Source organism: Ambystoma mexicanum, chromosome 1p (genome assembly GCF_040938575.1).
Source record: "Ambystoma mexicanum isolate Mex_15411 chromosome 1p, UKY_AmexF1_1, whole genome shotgun sequence".
NCBI lineage: Eukaryota > Metazoa > Chordata > Amphibia > Caudata > Ambystomatidae > Ambystoma > Ambystoma mexicanum.
Window position 1 is genome coordinate 1,296,201,338 of NC_090921.1, and position 13,996 is coordinate 1,296,215,333.

At 48.1% G+C, this 13,996-nt stretch overlaps 1 protein-coding gene across 7 annotated transcripts in view; it reads right to left on the reverse strand.

Moving 5' to 3' along the window:
- PPFIA3 (PTPRF interacting protein alpha 3) overlaps positions 1 to 13,996 on the reverse strand; it is an 841,741-nt gene that overhangs the window by 103,070 nt on the left and 724,675 nt on the right. The window lies entirely within an intron of this gene.

Here is a 13,996-nt window from a genome sequence, read left to right on the forward strand (position 1 = left end):
GCGGTGAGAATGTAATGTAATATACCCTCACCATAATACACAATGCATATGTACAGCAGGAATAAGTTAACTCATATAACCTCACCCACATAAAGTATACTGTCATCAAAAGGTAGAAAACCGACTCTCCACAGCGTGGAGCTTACCTTACTGAAACAGATGGCGCAGGACAGCTCTCCCCATCTGCACCTCGTCCGCATGCTGCCTGGCAAGGCAGTAGTGGCGGGTAAACGTGTGGGGCACTGGCCATGCCGCAGCCTGGCATATGTCTGTCAGCGGAATTCCTGCCCATAATGCTGCTGAGGAGGACATTGATCTTGTAGAATGGGCTCTAGGATGCCCTTGCAGCGGCCTTCCGGCCTTGGAGTGGCAAAACGCAATCGTCGATGAGACCCATCGAGCCAATCCTTGTTTAGAGATTGCTTTTCCCCTCGTCGACGGACCATATGCGATGAACAGTTGTCGAGTAGACCTGAGTTCCTGTGTACGATGTAAGTAAAATTTCAGGGCCCTCTTAACGTCCCAGGTATGAAGAGCTTTTTCTGCTGCCAATGATGGGGTTGCGAAGAAAGTAGGGAGAACAATGGATGAGTGTTTGTGATACACTGTCAGAACTTTTGGGACGTACGTAGGATTAGTTGCCAGGACCACCTTGTCCTTAAAGAATCTCAAGTATGGCGGGTCTACGACCAGCGCTTGCAGTTCCGAGATACTCCTAGCTGATATGATAGCAATTAAGAATGCCAACTTCCACAATATGAATTTCATGTCCGACGTGGCCATAGGCTCAAAGGGCGGTTTCATTAAGCCTGCCAACACTGTGTTGAGACTCCAAGTTGGAGGGAAACGTTTCACTGGGGGAAAGGTTTGAAATAAACCCCTCATGAAGTGTTTCACCAGTCTGTCGCTGAATAGAGGAGACGACTGTCTCTTCCTCGTGAACCTCGAGATGGCCGCCAGGTGTACCTTTATCGATGTGAAGGATAAACCACTCTCCGCCAAGAGAAGCAGGTAAGGTAGAACTTGTTCCGGCGTCACCGTCAACGGTTGTAGGCCTTGCTGTCCTCGACACCATTCACAGAACCTCCGCCACTTATAGGTGTAAGATTTGTTGTTAGAAGGGGCTCGAGCCGCCTGCAGAATTTTTGACAATCCTCCGAAACGTCTAAAGCACCGAACTCCGAAAAGTCAGGAGCCAGGCTGCAAGGTTGAGACTGTCCGGGTTGTGATGCCACACCGTGCCTTTGTCCCGGGATAGAAGGTTCGGGACTCTCGGAAACGCTATTGGATGTTCCAGCGACAGGTGAAGCAGGTCGGAGAACCACGGTTGCCGCGGCCAATACGGTGCCACTAGAATTACCCGGCAACTGTATCTGCGTATCCACTGTACTGTCCTCCTTATGAGGGGGAACGGAGGAAAAGCATAAAGGAACATGTCCGTCCATGGGAAGGAGAATGCTTCCCCCATGGAACCCTCCTGAGGCCATCTGCTTGCGAATTGCTCGCATTTCTTGTTGTCCTTGGTTGCGAAAGCGTCCAGAGGGGGGTGACCCCATTTCTCGAACACTTTCATCAGCTGAACTGTGTCCATTTCCCATTCGTGTATCTGGGCCATGCTTCTGCTGAGGGAATCTGCTTGCGAATTCCTCACTCCCGGGAGATGGTGAGCCACGATGGAAATCCCGTGCTTTAATGCCCAATGCCATGGTTTTTGGGCCTCTATGGAAAGAGTTCTTGATCGCGTCCCTCTTTGTTTTCTCAAATAAAACATGGCCGTCGTATTGTCGGTCAGTACTCGTACTTGTGATCCCTTGATGTGTGGTAGGAATGCCTTCAAGGCCCATTGTACTGCTCTGAGCTCTAACACGTTTATGTGTAGGCGTGACTCCGCTGGAGACCAGCGACCTTAAGTTTGAAGGGTACCCATGTGAGCTCCCCATCCGGTTAGGGACGCATCCGTGACTATAGTTCACTGAAACTCCAGTTCCTGTAGGGGTACACCGTTGTTCAGATTGCGGAAACTCTGCCACCACTGAAGGGTCCGAAGCAGCTTGTCGTCGTCGATGCTTATCTTGTCTGACCATGATCCTTGGGCCTGCGTCCATCGGTCCGCAAGGAATTCCTGGACTGGCCTCATGAATAGGCGACAGTTTGCCACCAGATAGATGCAGGATGCCATGGCCCCTAGGACCGAAACGTATTTCCTCACTGAGAGCCTGGTGGTTTGTCGTAGTCGGCTCGCCAGCTGATTGAGTTTTGCGGTTCTGTCGAGAGAAGGCTTCACTAGCCCCAACTGGGTCTCGAACTGTGCCCCAAGGAACACCAACATTCTCGATGGCCGCAGAGAGGATTTCTCAAAGTTTATGGCAAATCCCAGCTGTTGCAGAAGCTGCATGGTGGCTTGTAAACTTGCGTTGGTCGACGCTGGGGAGGATCCCCTTACCAGCCAGTCGTCGAGGTATGGGTATACGTGGTGGCCTTGCTTCCTTAGCCAGGCCGCTACTGGGGCCAGGCATTTCGTGAACATTCTGGGGGAGGTCTTGAGCCCAAAGGGAAGAACCGTGAACTGGTAGTGAGTCCGTCCTATTACAAATCTCAGGAATTCCTGTGTTTCCGACACATTGGAATATGGAAGTACGCGTCCTGTAAATCCAGGGACGCTAGAAAATCCCCTTCTTGAACGGCGCGGATCACTTCCTGCAGCGTGAGCATTTTGAATTTTAGACTCTTTAAAGACTTGTTGAGATCGCATAAGTCTAAAATGGGACGCCATTTGCCGTTCGGCTTTTTTACGACGAATTATCTTGAGTAGACTCCTTGACCTCTCTGTGATGTTGGAACTAATTCTATCACGCCCTTTGCTAACATGAGTGTTACCTCTTGTTGCAGTATCCTCAGATGGGAATGAGCGGTGAACGCAGGTGGAATGTGCGGAGGGCTGTGCTTGAATTGTAGAGAGTGCCCGTTCCTTACAGTGTCCAGCACCCATTGATCCGTCGTTATTCGTTCCCATTCGTCGACATATGCGGACACTCTTCCCCCCAGAACGGTGTGTTGACTGTCACTGCTGATCTTTATTTTGTTGGTCTCTCAACGACGATGGATAGGATGGTCTCTTCCTGGACGTCTGGAAGTTCCGGCGTCGGTTTGCCGTTTGGGAAGCACGCCTGTATCCCTGGGAGGGGTAAGCCGACCTGCCAAAGGATCTGTCTCCAGACGCAGAGAATCTGGAATTATCTGAAGCCCCTCTAAAGGGACGAAAAGACTTGTAGCTCCGGCCACTCTGGAGGGCACCCAATGAACGTGCCGTGTCCGAGTCCTCTTTCATTCCCTTTAGGGCCTCGTCTACCTTCTCTCCGAATAGAAGGTCTCCCTCAAAAGGCATATCTAATACTTTGTATTCAGACTCTGGTCTGAAGTAGGTACACTTGAGCCATGACTGTCGTCGTAATACGACCCCATTATTGACTTGCTTGAAGCCTGACTCAGCGAGGTCCACCGCAATGTTTATTGCGTCATTGGAGGCTTCCTCACCCTCTCGGACAAGTAACATCGCTGCCTTCCTATGCTCTTCCGGAAGATGATCCAGCAACGGCGCTAGCCTGTGCCACATCTCTCTGTCGTATCTGGCTACAATAGCCAGAGAGTTTGCGGCCTTTACTGTGGTTGCTCCCACGGATAGCACCTTTTTTCCAAAGGCACCCTGGCGTCTTGCTTCGTTTTCAGGCGGAGTCGTGCACTTGTGCTGGGCCTTCGCCTTCCTCGCCGCAGCCGCCGACACCACCGATTCTGGCGTTGGTTGGGAGGATAAACACTTGGGGGTAGACTCTGGAGCCTTAAACTTCTTCTCGAGGCGTCCTTTCACTGCCGGCTCCGAAAAGGGGTGACGCATTGTCTGCAACCCCTCCTTCCACACGTGGTCTAGTATTGGTATTGAGAACAAAGACCTCCTTCTCTTACCCATGTGGTCCAACAAAAAACAGTCCTTTTTCTGTTCTTCCTGGGACAAACCAAATTCTTTACATGCCTTCTCCATCATAGAATGGAATGATGCAATGTTGTCCAGAGGGGACGGGTGAGCTGGGCTTCTTGGGGTTTCTAACTCCACCTCTGACTCCCAGGTTGGATACCTGGAGGGGGATGATGAGATATCCGACATGGCTCCCCTGTCGGACTCCGAATCTGGCAGCTCACCTTCCTCTTGGGGTGCCAGTGCTGAGATTGGCGTGCTTAAGTGCGTCGGTGGACAGGACGGGCCCGGCTCGTCGACGGGTGACTGTGGCAGGTTTACATGAGGTAGTCTCTGGTCCAATGACTGTACCAAAGACTGAAGCGTGGACAGAATTTCCAACGACAAAACAGATTGAGGATTGAGAAGAGGGGCAGATACCGGTATAACGGATCCCCTCGTCGACGACTTGTTAACCACTCGTAGCCCGAGGTCTGCCGGGCCAGCTATTCTCCCGCTCTCGTCCTCCCCCGAGGACAGCGACACAGCATGTTCTTGCAATAAAGTATCCGGGGGGATCGGATCAAAAACTTCAGAACCCCCGTTGACGAGGCCACCGTCGCAGGCGTTGTCGGTGGGACGGTGGACACCACATGCGTCAGTGGCAGGGTGGAGGCCGATGACTGGACCGCCGTCGACGATGGTGACTTAGCAGGTGGTTTAGGCGGTCCCGCCTTTTCCACACTTGGCCTGCCTTTACTCGACTCTCGACTCGAGGTCGATCTATGGTGATTGTCTGAGGAGGATTTCGGCCTTTCCGTGTCATACTTTTTTGATGAAGATGACAATTTTTTCGACGAGGATTCTCTAGCTGAATGACTCCGAGGTGACTCTTTTTCCGACGGTCGAGATTTCGTCGCCGGTGGTTCTGACAAGGTAGCGCGGTGTGATGTTTTCGCCGATTGTGTGGAGCCTACCTCCGAAGGGGGGTATGCCCCTGCTCCATCATTGAGCCATGCTACCAGCCGTCGATTTCGGTCTTTGAGGGTCTTTTGAGAAAACCCTTTGCATATGTCGCAGTTATCAGCCGAATGATGAGGGTGGAGGCAGTATATACAATCCATATGTCCGTCCCCCTCGTAAACTTTTTTCAAGCCGCACGTCGCGCATGGACGGAACAGCGCTTTTCCCGATATGGAGGAAAAATTTCTTCGAACTCCAACTCCAGTACACAACCTTGTACAAAATAGTAAGACAACGCGAGGAGATCCCACTACTTTGGAGACGGTTGAAATCTGAAGGGGAGCCGCGGGGGCGGGCCTCTTATACTGGGACGGCCTACGGAGCATGCGTAGGCGGGTCCTAAAAGGACGTAGCTAGGACACAAAAGTGTCGGAAGTTTTCCTCTAGGAAAAGGCTATATATGTGCACCGAAGGTCCCAGTCTGACGACGGGGAATATTCTAAGCATGTGAATCCATGAAAGATCCAATACTGGAGAAGTAAGCTTGATTCGGTCATCAACCTCCCTTAAATTATGGTGCACAGCTCCTTGTTCCTGATGATCCTCCTCCTCGTCTGTCATGATCTCTGCTTCCAAAAGGTCAGGGTTTTCCCAACTCCCTTGGAAGCAGATCCATAACCCAGGTTCCGAGTGCCAACCAGTCCCAATTGGGACCTTTTGGACCCAGTCCTGGCGCCAGTGGCACCAGGATCATAAATATGCCCAGTCCCAGCGCTGGAAGCGCCGGGCTCATAATGCTTGGGTGGACTTACCTGCAGCAGACCATGCTGCTTACTTGCCTGCCAGTTGAGCCTCTGATCCTCTTCTGTTTGGAACTACTTTTCCTGTTAGGTGGGGCAGGAGCCACTCCCTAGATTCAGAACACTGGAACTCTTCTGGAAAGCAGGAACTCTTTTCTTACCTAGGCGTGGCTGTGGAAGGAGACACCTAAGCACTACAGGAGGCTATTTAAACCACACCCGATGGATGAATCTTGCTTTGCGTTATTGTGCATCCTCTGCAGCAGAACGCTCATCGTGTCCAGTCTTCAGCAACACCTATAAAGACAAGAAAGAACAGGTTAGCATTACGGTCTTCAGTGACAGCTCTTCACTTACCTGGTCCATCGGCTGTCACCAACGCCTCGCGCTGCATTCCGGCATCTGAAAGACAAAGGCTTACCTACTCTTCGTGCGCTCCGGAGGTCTTCACACTGCATTCCGGCATCTGAAAGACAAAAGCTTACCAACTCTTTGCACGCTCCGGAGGCCTTCGGCGCTGCATCCCGCATCTGAAAGACAAAACAAGGTGCGTTTAAAGACATTGGGGAACTTTAATACTCACGTGCCATTACTCCTTTCCACATCTAACCCAGTGGGTATTCCGGCACCCTGCAGCCGCTCCGAACTTGTACCTGCAAAATAAAAAGACAGTTAGAGCGCATCGTGAAGCAGGCAACAAGCGCTTACTTACGTGCTTCCAGGCGCTTCTATTCATCACACGGGCTCCATCTTCAACTCACTTCAGCCCGTCATCCGCCATCGACGGAACCCTGCAAAACAAGAAACATCATTACTAAAGACTTTAAAGACATTAGAATTACTCAAAACGTACCGTTCGTGCAGTAAACGACGGACAGCAGTCCTCTGAAGTCAAGAGGCCTGCTCCCCTTATCCAGTGAAGAAACTGGTTACAGCACCCTGCCCCGAGGCATATGGAGAGCACGGCGTTCACTTACCTAAGGTGAGAGCGTTAACCTTTGGGGTTCTATAGGAGAAGAGAAAGGGAAGAAGAGAGAGACATTCAATAACCCAGTTCCTTAATCCCATATTTTCTATCTGCAGACATCTTACCCTTCGAGTCAGACATACAGTGCACAGAGGTCCAGCCCAAAGAGCTAGCCGTGTGTTACACATCACCTTTGAAGATATGGTATACGCCCAGTCAAGACCGGCGCCTCTACGGGAATCAGGTGAGCGTTACATCGTCCTCCGAAGGGATCACTGATGACAAGTTTTCTGAACCAAGATCAAAAAGATTCATCAGGTCGGTTGGGGAACCTACTTGCGAAGCATTGTAAGTTCATAGGACCACACTCTGCCACACATGGGTCATTCCGAACAAATGCCGAATCTGCATACTCTATAATGCAGAGGTCTGTCAGCCCATTCATATGAGAGGGGTCAATTGTGGCCAACCTTAGAAATGGAACCACCGATCTAATTTCGTACTTGTACCAGTTCATCTTGGAAAGAAATCAGTAATGTGTTGACTAGCTATAGGGGACAGAATCACCCGTGCTGCAATTTTTGCAGGCAGCTCTCTGCTTCTCCTGGACCAGTGGACCAGATAATCGGCCCAATGTTTCCATTGCTTCAGAGGCATGTGCTAGAATTGGAAGATCATCACACAAAGTATGTATTAAGGCGGCTACAATTCTGGCTTCCTGATGGATGGAGCCTCTGTCCGATAAAATAGCATACCTTACATCTGCAAACTGACTATTAAGAGAAGATGCTGCCTTTTTGTCGAAAAAAGCACCAGATGGACTCCTCAAAGCTACACGAGAGGCCATGCCCAGGAGCCGAACCACAGTAGTCAATACCTTGTGGTGAGCCACAAATTTATGGTAATCTCTTGGCTCAAAGGCTCAAAGGGAATCTAACCAGCAGTCCCCAAAAACAATTTAGCCAATAAGAGCCTCAAAATATTCAGAGGGCAAATAAAATAAATTGGCCCAAGTTATTTGCTCAACTGGAAAAAGAAGAGACCCCCCGATCACCAAAGTCCACAATACTCCAGTGTGAGGAAGTAGCCGGTATGAGAAAAAATAAAACTTTAAAGAGCTGGCTGAAAGGATAAAAGCCCAGCAGTCACCAACGTCCTTTCAAACCAATTGCAATGATGATAACATCACATTTAGCAAAGCAGATGCTTGCGGTTTTCTAAAATTGTTGGTTCAAAGGGTGAAGAGATAAAACCCAGCTATCACCAAACGGAAAATCGCTGTACAAAATTATTCAAGATATTTTTAAATGTTAGAGTGAGTGCATGTACATGAACCGTAGCAAATATTTGGTGGGATTCAATAGTTGAAAGAATCAAATAATCCAGTAAAACAGATACAAGTTTAAACGCTTTGATTTGCATGATGAAGGTTGAATTAGGACGCCTCAGAATATAATTCCTCTCTTCCCTCCCATTAAGTTCCTGTCTCCCGGCAAATTTGCTTGCTTGCAATATTACCTGCAGACTTCGTGAATGTCTGATACGCTGAGTCGAGGGCAGGATTCCACAATGTTTACTCAAGCCGGTAACGGACGAAGCAAGAGAGAGCACCCAACACAAAACACTCAGCAAGTGCTCAGCTGAGGTTCGCAGTACTTGTGTGTAAAACTCCTCCTACACAATAAACACCAAGGAAAGATTGTAGCAGTGGCTGCAACCCAAGTCAGGGAAACAATGGGGCACAGTGAACTCGGTGAACACAAAACACTCAGCAGGCACTCTGCTGCGCTACGCTAAGGTTCCCAGTACTTGTGTGTAAAACTCTTCATTTGCAATAAACACCAAGGAAAGACTGTAGCATTGGATGAAGCCCAAGACAGGAAAACACTGTGGCATAGTGAACTTGATGAAGACAAGACACTCAGCAGGCACTCCAGCAGAGAGTTACGCAAGGACCTCTCCTTTAAATTAAAAGGAACTGTAACTGGCATGTATATATTCTTGGGTTTAGTAAACACTAGTAAAGTGACGTTAGGTTTAAAAAGGCTTGGAAAAAACCTTCCACTTGAAATGTGCCTGGTTTCATCCTTATTAGGGATCATCAGTGTAGTAAAGTCTGACAGTCGTGTGGTTGGAGAAAACACCAGTAAAGTTATGGTGGGTTTAAAAAGGCTTGGAAAAAAACCTTCCGCCTGAAATGTGAAAGTAGAATATTCCATTTGAGCCAAGTCACACATTTCACAACATATACTAACCATCGTTGAAAGGGTGAAACTAGGCATGTAGTCTTGAGAAATGTCTGCGGTGGGGTGATAAAGCGATGTATAAAGTAGCACTGCCCTGATAGACAACGGCAATTTTCTGGAGCAAAAGGCTTGCATTTGAACTATGCCTTCATGATGTGGCTCTAAACTGAAGGTGAACTGGCAGCAATGGTTACTGGGTGGTGTGTGGCACGTTTCAGTTGAAACAGTCTTTAAAAAAAAGCTTATGTGCATTTAGTGCCCGTTTGGCTTGGTAAAAAAAAAAAAAAACAGAGCCCAAAATGCTGGACAAGAGGAGCAGGGGTTGCAAGGGTGTCCCCTGCATACATTAAATGTAAAGTGGAGGACAAATACAGACATTCCAAAAAGCTCGAGTTACAAAATGCGAGCAAGTCGGCTTCGCTATTTTGTAACTCAAGCTTTTCGGAAGGCGTTCTTTTAACATAGATCCATGTGGCATGGTTGACTTGGCTCAAATGGAATATTCTACTTTCTACTTTCATATTTTGGGTTTTAGTGGATCACAGTGGAACTAATGTTATTGTAGCTAGAAGGGTGTTAAACTCCACAGGATAGCCTGCCAGTTTGGATGCATCTTCATGTTTGTGAAAATGTCCAGAATAATGAAGAATGGCAGCTCAAGGTTTTTAAAGTCGTTTTCCATCTAATTAGAGCAAGATACCGAGCCTTGGACCAATCCAGCAGCTTGGTGGGGTTAACACACAAGATTGTTTTTCAAGGAGTAGGTCCAATGTAGTGCATTTTACCGCAAAAATGTCAGGAGAATCTGGATAAAAGCAACCGGATCTACAAACAGTTCTGTAGGGAATCACATTAAATATTCCAATACTTCCATAAGGCAGAACACCTGTAGTACACAAAAGGTTTCACGGATGCAAATCATGGATGTTCCCATCGGAAAATTGTGCACCCCAACGGAAACGTTGGATGCATTGAACACAAAGGTTTATTTCTAGAGCACCGGAACCAAAGCAGCACCGGATACATTTGCCAATGCCACACTGGGGAAACACGTCAATTGGTCGAATACACACCACCACCAGCTTAAAATATAGAAGATTATGGAAATTCAGTATCTTAGACTACAACTTCAATTACATATTGTGATCCAGGATAGGTTTTTGATGCAAGATATCCTTAAGCACATTTCATGAAGCATGGGTGCACAGCAACACTGATGTAAACTCCTCATGAATGGGAGGTGTTTGTTTAATAATCCTTTTAGATTAATCTTCGGTTCAGACACATTTTAGACGTGGTTCCTGGTGGTCGTAGGTCTGTGCACTAGGGATGTAACGGTATAACGGTATACCGTTAAAGATACCGTGAACCACTTAATTGAACAATAATAACCGTCACATTGTTTATACCGTTAAGTGTGCTTTTCAACCTGATTTGGAAAGGCTGCAGTAAGCAATTGCTGCGCAGTCTTGGATTTGCACTGTTGGATGTGCCGTCTGCCAAGTAGTTTCAGTTGGAGCAGTTTTTAATGCCATTCCATAAACCACACGTGCCTTACACAAAATCAATATGTTAGCAATAGGAAGAACAGATACAGTGCCAAGAAGGAAAAGGGTTTACTTTGGGGTGGCGGCTTTGGGGTTTATATATTTATAATGGATAATGTTCTCTAAACATATGGCAATGGGGGATTTCGCTGGTTCTACATTTAAATTTACATATAATAAGTCAAACTGCGAAATTAACTCATCTCTGTGGGTATTCCCTGCTGCCATACCAAAGGGTAACATGTCAGTGATTACTGAACACTTTTTGGCCTGCAAGTAAACTAAAGGCTGTAACGGGGGGGGGGGGGGAAGAGAGAGAGAGAGAGAGGGAGAGAGAGAGAGAGAGAGGTGTGTGTGTGTGTGTGTGTGTGCAAGCGTACACTACCATCACCCTCCATTGATCTGTGGCATGCAGGTTATCAAGATGGCAACATGTTCATCTTCACCAGTAGCCAGTGGGGGAGCAAAAAGCCTAAATGACCACTTAAGAAAAGCTATTCAGTTTGGTTTGCCAGTTGCAGCAGGCCTCCACCCCACCCACTCCTCTCCGCACGTGTGTTTGTGTTTGGTGGAAGCAAGGCATTTCAGTGGAAAGTATGTTGAAAAGCCCAATTCTGGCCCTGGGTGCCTGGTTTTGTTTGTGATGATACATCTGTCAATATATGACCTTTTAGAAAATATTTGTTAAGATACGTTAACTCCACCTGCTATACCGCGATAACCATGATATACCGTCATTTGGCAAGAAGGTTATCGTACCGTCATAAAACGAATACCGTGACACCCCTACTGTGCACCAGTAATAAGTTGAGGTATGTGCATCTTGTTGAGCATAGAACAATTATATTCTCGGTTTACATATAGTGCCAATATTTTCAGGGTAGCTGCACAAAACAAGACCATTCGGATTTTGCTTGAAAGCAGTTTATTTGGAAGGTGACTTTATTTGGTGACTCATCAGAGGTATTATTCTTTTGTTCACTTTCCCCTAAAAGCTCACTGTCTCCAGAGCTGTGGTCCTCTCTAGGCTGGACTACTGCAACAGCCTCTTTCTAAATCTTCCTGCCTCTACTCTCTGTCCTCTACAACCTATCCAGAACAAGACTGTGAGACTTGTCATTGGCCTCAAGCCCAGGGATCGTATCTCTCCAGCTCTGAAATCTCTTCATTGGCTCCCAGTGGCGGCAAGGATCAAGTTCAAGACCCTCTGCATTGTCCACAAGACTTTCTGGAGCCTGGCACTGCACTACCACCAAATCCCTCTTGCTAAACAGCTCCCCTCTCGAGCTCTCTGCTCATCCCCCTCCAACTCTCTGAGGGAGAGTCGCTTCTCCAAGCAGAGAGTTGGGGGCAGATCTCTTTCTTTGGTTGGGGCCTCCCTATGGAACAGGCACTCTGCCTCTCTCAAACATGAGCAGGACCCTTTCTGGTTCCAGAAGCAACTGAAGACCTTTCTCTTTGCTTCTGCTTTCTCTCCCTCTCCCCGGCTGATGACACATCTGCTCCACGTACTGGTCACCTGGCCACCTTCTGAACTTGTGCCCAGGTCCTTGTCCTTGCCTGTCCAGTTGCACCTGGCACTGCCTCTTGACTTCGCCAGCACTTGTGGTCTGTATCTGTCCCTTCTCTCTGCACTTACGAGCCACCCGTTGGCTGCACCTCTGATTACCTGCACCCCCCCGGCACTTCTCCCCTTCCCTGCACTTACGCAATCTGAATGACAGGTCCTAGTAAGATCGTTGTTGTGTCCTCCCTCTGTTTTCCCTCTCCTTTTCTTGTCACGCCTAGAAACTTCTGTACAGGAGGGTTATATATCATATGTTAGTGTGTTGTTTGCATTTTTGCTCGTCACAGTATGGTTTACATTCCTTTCCCATTCTTTGAGGATGTTCTGCATTTAGTACAGTGGTGCTTTGCCAGCGGGTCATTCTGCAGAGCTTCTTGCGACGCACTTTCTTTCACGCTGATGAAACTGAAAACTCTGCAGCTTAAAAGCCGGTCTTTGATCTTCTCCATCAGAACACATTTTTTCTGCATTATGCACAGCGCATGGCCAGTCAGCAAAATGGGCTTCAGGGGCCTGATTCAGCCCAAAGTCTTTATGCTTGACACCCTGATCTAGATTGTGGCTTGTTAATCCAGGTATGGGTGTTAAAGGACATATTAGGCTCATTATATTCCTTTTGGCATCAATATTGTGAAGGACCAGACATCCTCTGGAAAACCTTGAGAGAAGCTGAAGAAAGGGATTAAGGAACAACTGCCAGGCAGATTAAGGCAAGCAAATGGCAATTGATGGAATCAGGCAAAAACCTACAGGAAAGCCCCTGCAGGAGAAAAGCAATGGTGACTTTTTTTGCAAAGTCCCTAAGGGAACTGGAGACATTAGCCTTTCCCAGTCGGAGAGCAAGACCTGCCTTCAAACCTAGGACCGACTGTGTGCATTGCCAAAGTATGGGGAAAAGGGATCATTGTGTGCACACACCCTTTGAGTCATACCCCTAGAAGCCCTTTAAACCATGGAGTACTGTAGTGCTAAGCAGATTCCAACATTCGGAGAGGGGACCCTCCGCTAGTAACACAGTCAGGGTGCCCACCCCACCTTTCCTGAAATGGGGCACCTCTTGATTCAGCGCTGAGGATTAGTCAGTCTGTTGCTTCTATTCAGACGATAAAGCCCGAGTGCTCTTGGACATTTGGTAGCCGTGCTGGCAACAAAAACCTGGAGTGGTGCAAGGGGGTTCTAAGTGGTTCGTGTGATACAGGACTATGGCCCTGTGCTGAGGATTAGCCAGGCAGCCTATACCTTTTCTGCACAGTGGAACATTGGGACTATTGGACCTTTGGTGGCCACGACAGGCGCAGATACCCAGCGAAGAGTGAGGGTGCTCTGAGGTAACCAAGCCACACTGCAGTTCTGTCCCAAAGAGTAGCTTGTTGTGCTGCTCCAGTTCTTTGGAATTAGAGATGCAGCTCTGAACAATACACACTTTGCATATTGTACTGATGCACCCGTAGAGGCTGTGGACCTCATGTCAGTACTGTAGGCCCTAATGTTCTGAGCACAGGAGCCTCTTATCTAACTGCCTATGTCCCCTGGGGTCACAGACCACCACCTTAACCCAGATCTGCTCCACTGTGAAACTGATGATAGTGTGTGGTTCTGTGGATGAAAAGTACTTACCACTTGCAGGACACGGAAAGCCTAATCCCCCTTGCTTCATGCATCCACAGCATTCGCGAGCTCCCTGGGAGTCTTGGATCTTGAGGAGAGATGTTGTAGAGGGTGGCTGAGGCTACACTATTTCTTCTTGTTTAGTGTCCATCAAACTCCTCGGTCCTTGGTCTGTACGTCATCACTATGTACCTACTCCCCAAAATAATGTGAGGCAACTCAGTAGTTGCCTGTTAAAGACAGAGAGAAGTGAGAAGTCACCAAAACCTGTGTGCCCTTTTCTTAGAAGAGACCTCGGCCATGGCAGTGTGCTTCCTGCTCGCCTCATTGGCTTGCTACTCTCCTTACA